This window comes from Cucurbita maxima, unplaced genomic scaffold (assembly GCF_002738345.1).
Source record: "Cucurbita maxima cultivar Rimu unplaced genomic scaffold, Cmax_1.0 Cma_Scf00118, whole genome shotgun sequence".
Classification (NCBI taxonomy): Eukaryota; Viridiplantae; Streptophyta; class Magnoliopsida; order Cucurbitales; family Cucurbitaceae; genus Cucurbita; species Cucurbita maxima.
Window position 1 is genome coordinate 68099 of NW_019272134.1, and position 10681 is coordinate 78779.

The window sequence follows — 10681 nt, forward strand, 5'->3', positions numbered from 1 at the left end:
TGGGGCTCCTTGTTCAAGACCTGAAGTCAGTACTAAAGGGAACTACCTCTCTTCTATCCCTAAAAGTGGGTAGGAGTGAATTCTATCTTGCACCCCACGTCCCCAGCCATTTACCCAGTCTTACCCTTGAAATGGGAGGCCTATTGAGTCGACGAACTTGAGCCACTCTCACCCATGAAAATCTAAGGATTATTTCGAATAAACAGGAGTTCATGGTTAGATCAGGATTAAGATCGAGTTACCTAAGTCATCGAATGAAAAGAAAATCAGTCTCAACAATAAAAGACATTATAAAGTGAGAGTGATTTTCTTCATGGTCCGTTCTTATGCAATACTCATTGCATAGGACGCTCCCACTCACATGTCTCCACATGTACAATTTTAGTAATCACATTGTTTATATCATATACAAAAGTGGGCCGCATCCATAGTGTCTCCAGAATAAGGTACTCAGCGTTATCCATATACTATAGATCATTTTGACTATATATTTGAACTTGATCAACTCTTATGTCTCTACATATAGTTCAAGTAATCACACTATATCCAGAGTGTTCTTAGTTTATTGGATTTAAATTAATGGTCGAAAAGTTGACTTTATTCAAGAACAATTTTTACTGAATATACAACAATAATAACTTTATTGAAAATGGAATATGTTTTTGTTTAAAAACTATGATTTTTAGGACATAAAACCCAACAGCTACTTCTTATAAGGTCGATTATGTAGGACATGAAGATAAGTTTGAGATTTCAAGTTGATTGGAGTAAGTTTGGAACCTAAAGCAAGATAGGATCCAAGAAACACCTAAAGGAAATAACACAAGACTTTAGACTCTTCTAGAACCCTCTAAAGAACTCCCTAGGAATCTATGACCTTAAAGAAAAACTTACGGTAAGATGGGTTCATATAGTTACAAATACAAGTTACAACTTATGCCTTAAGGAATTAAAAACCTTAGAAACTTACAAGATTGAGAACCAAGAACAACAACACACAAGCTTTACAACTACCCAAGTAAGAAGAGTGCTAGGTACCACTCAAGGACGAGGGACCAAGGTCCTCAAACTCAGAAACAGAAACTCAAGAATGCTAGGTAATACTCTAGTCATGTTCAAAGTGACCCATGACCTCTTACCAAGCGGTGCCCATCAATTACTCTTATAGGTGGGATGCCCTGCACCATGTTTCCTTTGCAGGATGTTATGCCCCAAGTTTTCCTCATCTATAAGAGATGCCTGACAGACTTATGTTTAAGTATGCATCGAGCAAGTGACCTTTATGGTCTATTAAAGGGAGTAGTCTGAAGTCACGGAGGAACAAGAAGAGAGTACGTTACCTTAGCCACGAATCAAGAACCTCCTAAGACCTCCCACGGTACAGCATGCTCATGAGTTAGACTACACTGCTTGGAACGCATGAAACCTTGAGCGTAGGTTAAGCATACTGTATTATATGGCATGTCCTTGATGCAGTATTAAGACTACATCCCTTGGAACGTAAGAAGCTTTGGAAGTTAGTTTTCAGACTATGCCACTTGGAACGCATGAAGTCTTGGGCATAGGTTAAGAAAATTGTATTATAGGGCAACTCCTTGATGTAGTATTAAGACTATATTGCTTCGAATGTAAGAAGCCTTGGATGTAGGTTTTCAGACTATGCCGCTTGGAACGCATGAAGCCTTGGGCATAGGTTAAGCAGACCGTATCGAAGGGCAAGCCCTCAGATGCGGTAAGACTACGTCGCTTGAAACACATGAAGCCTTGGACGTAGGTTAAGGCTGTGTTGCTTGGAATGCATGAAGCCTTGGACACAGGATTGTCAGGTGCATGCCTAGTGCTGTAAATCCTAGGGGGAGTGTCTTGGAGAACGAATCAAGAACAAAACAAGAACCAAGAAAGTATTAAGAACAAGAGAAAGATCAAGGAATAGAACAAGGATCAAGATCCTAGTTCTAAGGACAAGAACTAGGAACAAAGGACCAAGAACCAAAAACCATAGTACTATGACCCTTAAAGGAAAACCAAGGTTTTAGGATTCAAGGACCAAGGTCCTCAAGAAAGATCAAGATAAGAACCCCAAGTCAAGAACAAGAATTAAAAGAGCCTAAGTACTAACCACAAGAACAAGATCAAGAACAAGCAAGAACAAAGAATGTGGTACCCTAGTATATCAAGGACACGATTAAGAGACTACAAGTAAGCTACTTACTGAGTCTTGTACTCATTTCTTATTCTCCATTTTTTTCAGGTGATAAGGAGCTGGTACCATAGACTAACCTCACTTGTCGTCCTCAATCCTCTTATTTTAAAGTGTTTTGTGTCTGTTCCTTGTTTTTTGTTTTAACTAGTATGCTATAAACTCTATTTTGATATAATGTAAATATAATGTTTTAAATTCCTTTGTTTTATTTTGCTGAAAATTTACCCGCCTTTTTTAGTCATAGAGTCAGCCCGATCCTTACAGAGGTTCGTAAATCCTTGAGGCATAAGTTGTAACTTGCATTTGTAATCATATGAACCCATCTTAGCACGAGTTGTTCTAGAAGGTCATAGATTCATAGGGAGTTTTTTAGAGGGTTCTAGAAGAGTCCTGATTCTTGTAGTGTTTCCTTTAGGTGTTTCTTGGGTCCTAACTTGGTTTATGTTCCAAACTTGTTTCAATCAACTTTAAACCTCAAACATATCTTCATGTCCTTCATAATAGACCTTATAAGAAGTACGAAACCATTTGGAGAAAGTATAGACCTTGGATTTTCATAAGTCGTCCTAGGGGCATTTTGGTCATTTTACCCATAATTCTTGGTTTTGCTACTTAACGTGTTCCAATGGCTTTTAATATTACTTAAATCTTGAGCATTTTGATCCATTCATGGCCTTAATTCACAATTCTTTTTGTTTTTCTTTCATATATCCTAAATTCAACTTATTTTAGGTTCATATGGAAAATCTAATGGATTCCTACAAGTGTTTTTTTAACAAAACGTCCAAGGTCACTACTTACCTCGTCGTCGACATTTGAGATTTTCGTTATTGAGCTTCTAGTCTCCGAATTATATCAAATTTCCTTCCACAGTTTGACCGGTCAGGAAGGAAGTTAAAATTGAGAAAACCGAGGGAAGGTCAACATATACCTATCTTTGACTTTTATTCGTCAAAGTTTGACCTTTGACTTTGGACTTCATCTTCTTCCTTGTTAGCTAGAAAAATTTCGATATTTTCTTATCAGACCCCTCTGGTTATACCTTTTTACAGCTATATATAGACATCTAATGGATTCGACCGCTCTACGAAACCTTTAGATGAAGTTTCAAGCAAGAAGTAGAGACCAAGTTCATACCTTTTCGTGGTCTGTAGCACAAGTTATAACCTTCCAAAGTTCGTTGGAAAACATGTTTCTCGCCTGAGTATATCTAGAAACCTTTTGTTGGGCAGCCGGTTATAAATCTTTTCAGAGCCTGATTCCTTCACGAAACTTGTTATAAATCCCATATAAAATATGCAATAGTTGGTAGGAAGAAAAATGATTAACCATAGCCCTCGTATTTGGAAGAAATTTGAGAAAGGAAAACTCATAATCTAAGAGCTTCAAACTCGAGTTTTAAGATTTCTCATCACTCAATTCTTGTCTTAAAACTTTGCCTCAACTTCAGACTTTATAAGGTAAGCTTCCACCGACATTGAGAGATCCAGAATCGTCGTGATTTGGAGACTGAATTTTCTGGATAATTCGTCGAAAATATCCTCCCTAATCAGCGAGCTACCAACTTCGAGTTTGAATTCTAAATGTTGGATTTGATGATCTTTGAACGTTCTAGATTGTATCCAAATTTGGGGAAAGTCCAACAACTGGAATTTGAGATTCAAAGGACTTTGTGCAGATGGTCACATGCAGATGTTTTTATTTTCAGCAGAATGACACTTTCGTAATTATCCATATCATTAGGGTAATTTGGTAATTTGCCACTTTCATAATATTTTATTATTATTTTTCCGATAAATTCATAATTTTCCTAAAAAATTTCATCTCTTGTTGGTCATTTCTTGGTCCTAGAGCATCCTGAAATTCCCACTAGATAAGGAATTAAATATCCAAAAATTTCCTTAAAAATTGGAAAGTGACCTTTTCGTCCTTTTCGCTTAAGCTTTCATTCCCAATACTTCTCCAAAGTCCTTAGTCCTTACAGTTACTCATTAGGGTGTAGAAATGACTAGTCTTTCGGTCTTACATGGGTGGCTTTACTGCATTTTTGGGGTGTTACAGCTTCTTACCTCAACCGACCACCAACAAAAAACTAAAAAAGAAATTTAGAAATTTAAAATAAATAGACAACTGGATTCCTTAAGACGACACCCTTTGTGACCTCATAGTTCTCGAGCTGCGCTTCTTACCTTGACCAATAGTCAACAAACAATAAAAACTAAGCGTAGAAATCCAAAATAAACAGACACGACTTGATGCCTTGGGACGATCCCCGCTGTTACCACATAGTTCTCGAGCAATGCTTCTATAATACATGTTCATCGACAGCTCAATCATGAGTTACCACTAACATAGATATTTGGCTTCGAAAATCGGTTACAAAACAAAAAATTTCATACATGACAAGTAAAACATGTGAATCAAGTATATATTTTACAACACAAAATATCAAAGCAAGTTTTCAACAACAAAAGCACATGTACTTAAAACAGACTCAGAAAAAGATTCCTTGTTGTGTCGAGCCTGCTGGTCTCGTCCTCGATTGGCCTGCAACTTCTTATTTGACCAAAAAAGTTAAAATAATGTTGATAAGTATTAGTTTACTCAATAAATAGCTAACTTGTCATTCATAAGTTTATTACTTATCTTTCTAGTTGTTCTTAAGTTTTATTCTCTATTAATTCCTAGTTTCTTTTACTTGGATCATTTGTAAGTTAGGAAGGTATTTCAACTACCTATCACTTAGGTTACTTCTATATAGTTATTTAGAATTTTAGGACTAGTAGGTAAGACTCACTCTCAATCAATTACAGTCCGTCTACTAATTTCTTTAGTAGCATGTAACATCATATATACCAAAGGTCAGGAATACTCATTGTTCCTAACTTAGCACACACAACGTCGGTCAGGAACTATGTGAGAATTAGTAGACTACAATACTCATATTCTAAATCTTCCAATAATTTGTTTTGTGATAAATGAAGATGCAGCAAATATGAGAATCAATATTTTGTTTACCATGGTTGGAAGAAATATCTCTTTAAAAGCACAAAATTTTATGGACAAGGTCAACTAAATTGACAAGCATCGAAAGACATTGATAGATTTTCTGACGCTTGCTTGTTTTGTTAGCCAATGCATGCTACGTGACAAAATTTAGTGCATCTAGAGATATTTTTTCCCACCACAACCTACCTTTGAAGCCTCCAAAGCCCCCCTCTCCCTTATATTTCTTCTTCCCCATTTGCTTCCATACTCCTTCATTGGCACCCTCTTTCTTCCATTTTTTGTGTTGTTCTCGTGGTGAATGGCTATCCATTTTCATTGTTTGAGGGAATTTGCTACTTTTTGGGTTCTCTCTTTTTAAATATCTTTTTGTTTCCTTTGTTCATAAATTATGTTGTCAGTTTAGGTTCATTTTGATGGTGTTACTATAATACGTGCGGAAGCAATTTGGATCCTAGGCACTCTAAGTACATCAATTATAGTAAATTAGCTAGCATGTTCAAAAGCATTAAAACTCAATGAGTTTGAATAGTAACCTTTTGTAGTTCAAATTTCTTTTTCCTCACAAACAGTTTCAAACCACCACTAGTGTCTTCACTACTATTCTCCGACCTTAGAATAGGATTGTGGAATCCGGTGAGTGATGAAACTTGATAGAAATTTAGTATAGGTAAAAAGAGAGTTTTGAGAGATTTTCTCAAAGTTTTTCAAGAAGAATTTCCATGTACCTTGATCACTCTATTTATAGAGTCATATTTGCATGTTCATGCAAATTTGAGATTACCAAAATTTGACACTCAAAATTCCACTCTAATTTGTGGGATTATGTGGCAAGCATGCAAGTTTGAGTTCACCAAATTTTGACACTCAAAATTCCACTCAAATTTGTGGGATTATGGGGTAAACATGCAAGTCTCATTAAACCGTATAGACCCTCAATATTCCACTCACTCAAACATGGATTTTTCCATTAGGTGGAGTAAACATTTTGACTTTGTTTATTTTAATTCAACAATTAATTTAAATAATTAATTTCAAATCAACATAATATTAAATGATTAATTAAATAATTTAATTAATATTTAACATTAAATAAAATGTCAATTCCAATGCACATATTGATTATCAATCACTATTCATAATTAAAATATTTAAATATTATTTAAATATCCCCAATTCTCTCTTTTTATAATTCATAACTAAAACAAAATGAGGTTAAATATATCGTATATATTTAGCGTGTATTCCCTAATTTGAATTCGAACACTTCGAACTCACTCGTCACACTGTTCTAAGGTTTAGTTCGATATGAGCTAGAAGAGGAACCTAATGGACTTACAGATCATTGGCTTCAACGATCCGAGATTGACCGGCTAATCTCATTAACCTTGTTAACCAGCATTTATTCACTAAGACACTCTATTGCAGCCTAATTGTTGCACTCCTCTCACTATAGATATATTTCTGTTCATTTGATATAACCATGATTAGTAAGTCGATCCTTCACAGATTGTTCGTAACTAGAGCTAGGTCAATTTACCGTTTTACTCCTAAAGTTACTTTTTGTTTCTTAAGTCCCACTAATCCTCTAATGAACAATTGGTTTGTGGTTCAACCACCAAACCGAATCCCTTTCGGGCCAATGAGAGGGTGGGTCCCCTTGTTCAAGACTTGGAGTCAGTACTTAAGGGAATAACCTCTTTACTATTCCTAAAAGATGGTAGGAGTGAATTCCATCATACACCCTATGTCCCCAGCTATTCACCCAGTCTTATCCCTAAAATGGGAGGCTTATTGAGTCGGCTAACTCGGGCCACTCTCACCCATGCAAATCTAAGGATAATTTCGAATAAATAGGAGTTTATAGTTAGCTTAGGATTAAGATTGAGTTACCTATGTCATCGAATGAAAAAATCAGTGTCAAAAGTAAACGACATTATAAAGTGAGAGTGGTTTTCTTCATGGTCCGATCTTATGCAATACTCATTGCATAGGACGCCCCCACTCACATGTCTTCACATGTAAAATTTAGTGATCACATTGTTTATATCATATACAAAAGTGGGCCGCATCCATAGTGTCCCTAGAATAAGGTACTCAGTCTTAGGTTCAATTTAGGTTTAACACTTAGAGAGCAATATACGTACTGTCAATATACATCAAACACCTTAAAAGGGATACCTAAAAAAAACTCGGCTCAAAGTTGCATTTACATTTTATTTCAACGATCGGAAGCTACCCTTGAAAATTATTAAAACATTATAACTCAATTCAAGGGTTTTCATCCAACATAAAAGGTTGGACGATAATATTACCTATGAAGTCTCATCGAGAATGCTCGATTAAGACTAAGTAACAATGATAGAAAACTCAAAGATACCCCAAAAATGAACTAGAAAATTATAATTCACTTGAAGGGTTTTGATTTAATAGAAAAGGAAAATTACTATAACATTATAACTCAATTAAAGGGTTTTGAATCAATAGAAAAGGATAGATAATATTACCTATGAAATCTCATTGAGAATGCTTGATGATTAGAAATCATGAACCTCCATAATAGTATGATATTGTCCACGTTCAAAAATAAGTTTTAGCTGTTTTACTTATGGTTCCCTAAAAGGAATCACACCAATGGAAATAGTAATTCTTATGTATAACATTAAGCAGTTAGGATGGCCTATTGGCTTGTTGGTTTCATTCCCATTTCCACACCCTATTGGCTTGTCGAGTGAGCATGATCGTAGTGCCTGAAACGATTCTCACATCAAGTTTGTAGTGAGATTTATTTCATCTATCAGTGCTATTGGAGGTCCATAGCCTAAGGTAGCACAACTTAAGGTGCGTCCGTCCTAGTCACTAAACCTTCACGAGGAGGGGGCTATCTTCACCTCCACCTCTTCCTCTAACTCTAATACAGGGTCGTCTTCATCCTCGTTCTCCTCTCCCGTGCCCTTTATGTGGCATGATTCTAAAACCAATATATAATTTTTCTTAAGTCTATATCTCTCTAACATAAATTGCATCATATCACATATATTCACAACATATAATTTAGCAAACATGACATATTCATAAAAATACAACTAGGTGGAACATAATGCTACCATAAATCATATAGTTAGAGCTCAACATATTTGATACTAAATTACATTCAATATTAGTAAACAAAAAAAGTACATGCAATTAAAGACATTTCTTTTTCTTATCTTATACAAGACATACGTGACGGTGACAGGACATCGATAGTAAAACCTTGGAACGTGCCAAGCCTATCTCATAGGTAAGTCTACTGAATCTATAACCTAGAGCTCTGATACCAACGATAACGAGCCTAGATTTCTATTAGCCTAAAGTTGCCACCGTCAGCATATCCTATGCTCTTATACGAAATTAAGCATTTAAACTTCATCTTAAAATAGTGTCATGCACTTACTCATTTGAAAGCATCTTTCTAAAACAATTAAAACATCAAAGTAAAAATGCCCTATACTAATCTATGCCTAAGAAAATAAAATACTACTATTCTATGCACATGTAATTATCTTTATTTTTGATGTCGTCGTCAGCTATATAGGGGCGTCTTGCCCTTACCTGAAATAGAAGTAGCACAAAGCTTGAGTATTTTAAGAAATACTCATAAGTGACTCCACTATTGAGGCTAGGGAATGGAAACACATGCAACTAATGATCTTAGGAACCTATTGTTAAAAATATCATAGGGGTGGCCTCTAGTCTGGAAAAATTGGATGTGTAGTACATCCCTACACATGACTCACACATGCGAGCGTGAATTTTGTCTCTCGAAGTTACTCCAAGTGTTGTCAGTTGTTGTTACCTATTAAAACGTCCATCTCGCTTCGTTAGTAATTTACATTTCTAATTTAATTTAACTTGAACTTCAGAAATAAGACGTTATACTGACCTTAAATATTTCTATTAAAGTAAAAATAAGCTTCGGAAGGGCAAAAAACATAAAGGTCGGTGTCAAAATGTCAAACCGAGCATAATACACCATTTTTTAGCCTAGGACTCCGAGATCCCGAGCCGAAGGAGCCGGTGTATGCAACAGTGACCCTATCGCTGAGGGACAATGACATATGAGAAGGTTGCAAAGTGGTTCGAGGAGCAGGTCTTGAATGTTCATGTGGGCGCACAGGTCTATGTAGTGGATCCGTGGGTTGGGCTGTGTTCTGTGTATTTGGGCTTCAATGTGGGTTTTGGGCAAAGCACATAGGAACTAGACTAGACTGATTGTTGGTGGGTATCTAGTTACTAGACCAAACTGGGTATGGGGTTGCTTGACTGGAATGAGGTTGCGGGTATTCGAGTTTGGGTCCGAGCAGGTAGACGGAACTAGACTACTAGACTACTGGAATGAGGTTGCGGGTATTCGAGTTTGGGTCCGAGCAGGTAGACGGAACTAGACTACTAGACTAATTGTTGGTGGGTATCTAGTTACTAGACCAAACTGGGTATGGGGTTGCTTGACTGGAATGAGGTTGCGGGTATTCGAGTTTGGGTCCGAGCAGGTGGACTTCGTCTTCTCCACTCGTTTCCATGCATTTTCCTTTCTTCATTCCTCTGTATCAAAACTCGTTGTCTACATCTTGTTTCTTCTCCTTCTTTCTCATGATGTTAACCGTCTTTGTACGTTTGATCCTACCCCTCTATCTCACTAGTGTTGTGTACGTTGGATCCCATGGTCGTCATCTCGACATCGTCATTTGTGCAGAGGTGCCTTGCCTTTACCTAAAAAATAAGAGCAGTGCATGTCTTGAATATTTTAAGAAATACTCATTAAATAATTCCACTACTTCTCTACTCACGCAAACACATGAAATCATGGTTATCATAAAATATCATTTCATGGCCTTGGTCTCATATTCGTGTCTGGGTAGAATTTGATGTGCATACTTCTCTACTCATGACTTACATACACACACCTTTGCTCCCATGCGAGCTCGCATACCTACCCATTGACCTGGGCTTCAACTAGCATACACTCACACTATTGGTATACACTGGAGGGAAGGGAGTGCACATAGCATTGTGGGGTATACAATATCATAAGTACCATACTTTCATATCATGTAACATCCTAACAAGTCATAACATAATAAGCAAATATATAACCAATCTTTACCTTTAAATTCATTTAGAGTAGGTAGACTTATTACCATCGCTAGAAGGAGGGTTTGAACCTCCGACCTTGTGGTTAACAGCCACACGCTCTAACCAACTGAGCTATTCCAGCTAATTCTTTGTAATAGCTCAAGCCCACCACATCCTTATAAGGAATGTTTCATCCCCTCTCCAACCAATGTTGGATCTCACAATACACTCTCCTTGGGGGCCCAACGTCCTTGCTGGCACAACGCTTGGTGACTTACTTTGATAGCTTTCGTAATTGCCCAAACCCACCGCTAACAAATATTGTCCGATTTTGCCCATTACATATCATCATCAGCC

General features: G+C 36.7%; 1 non-coding gene across 1 annotated transcript; it reads right to left on the bottom strand.

The window, feature by feature from the left end:
• Positions 1–10392: 10392 nt before the first annotated feature.
• Positions 10393–10466, bottom strand: TRNAN-GUU. Its single transcript has one exon. It is a non-coding gene; the product is annotated as a tRNA-Asn (tRNA).
• Positions 10467–10681: the final 215 nt, after the last annotated feature.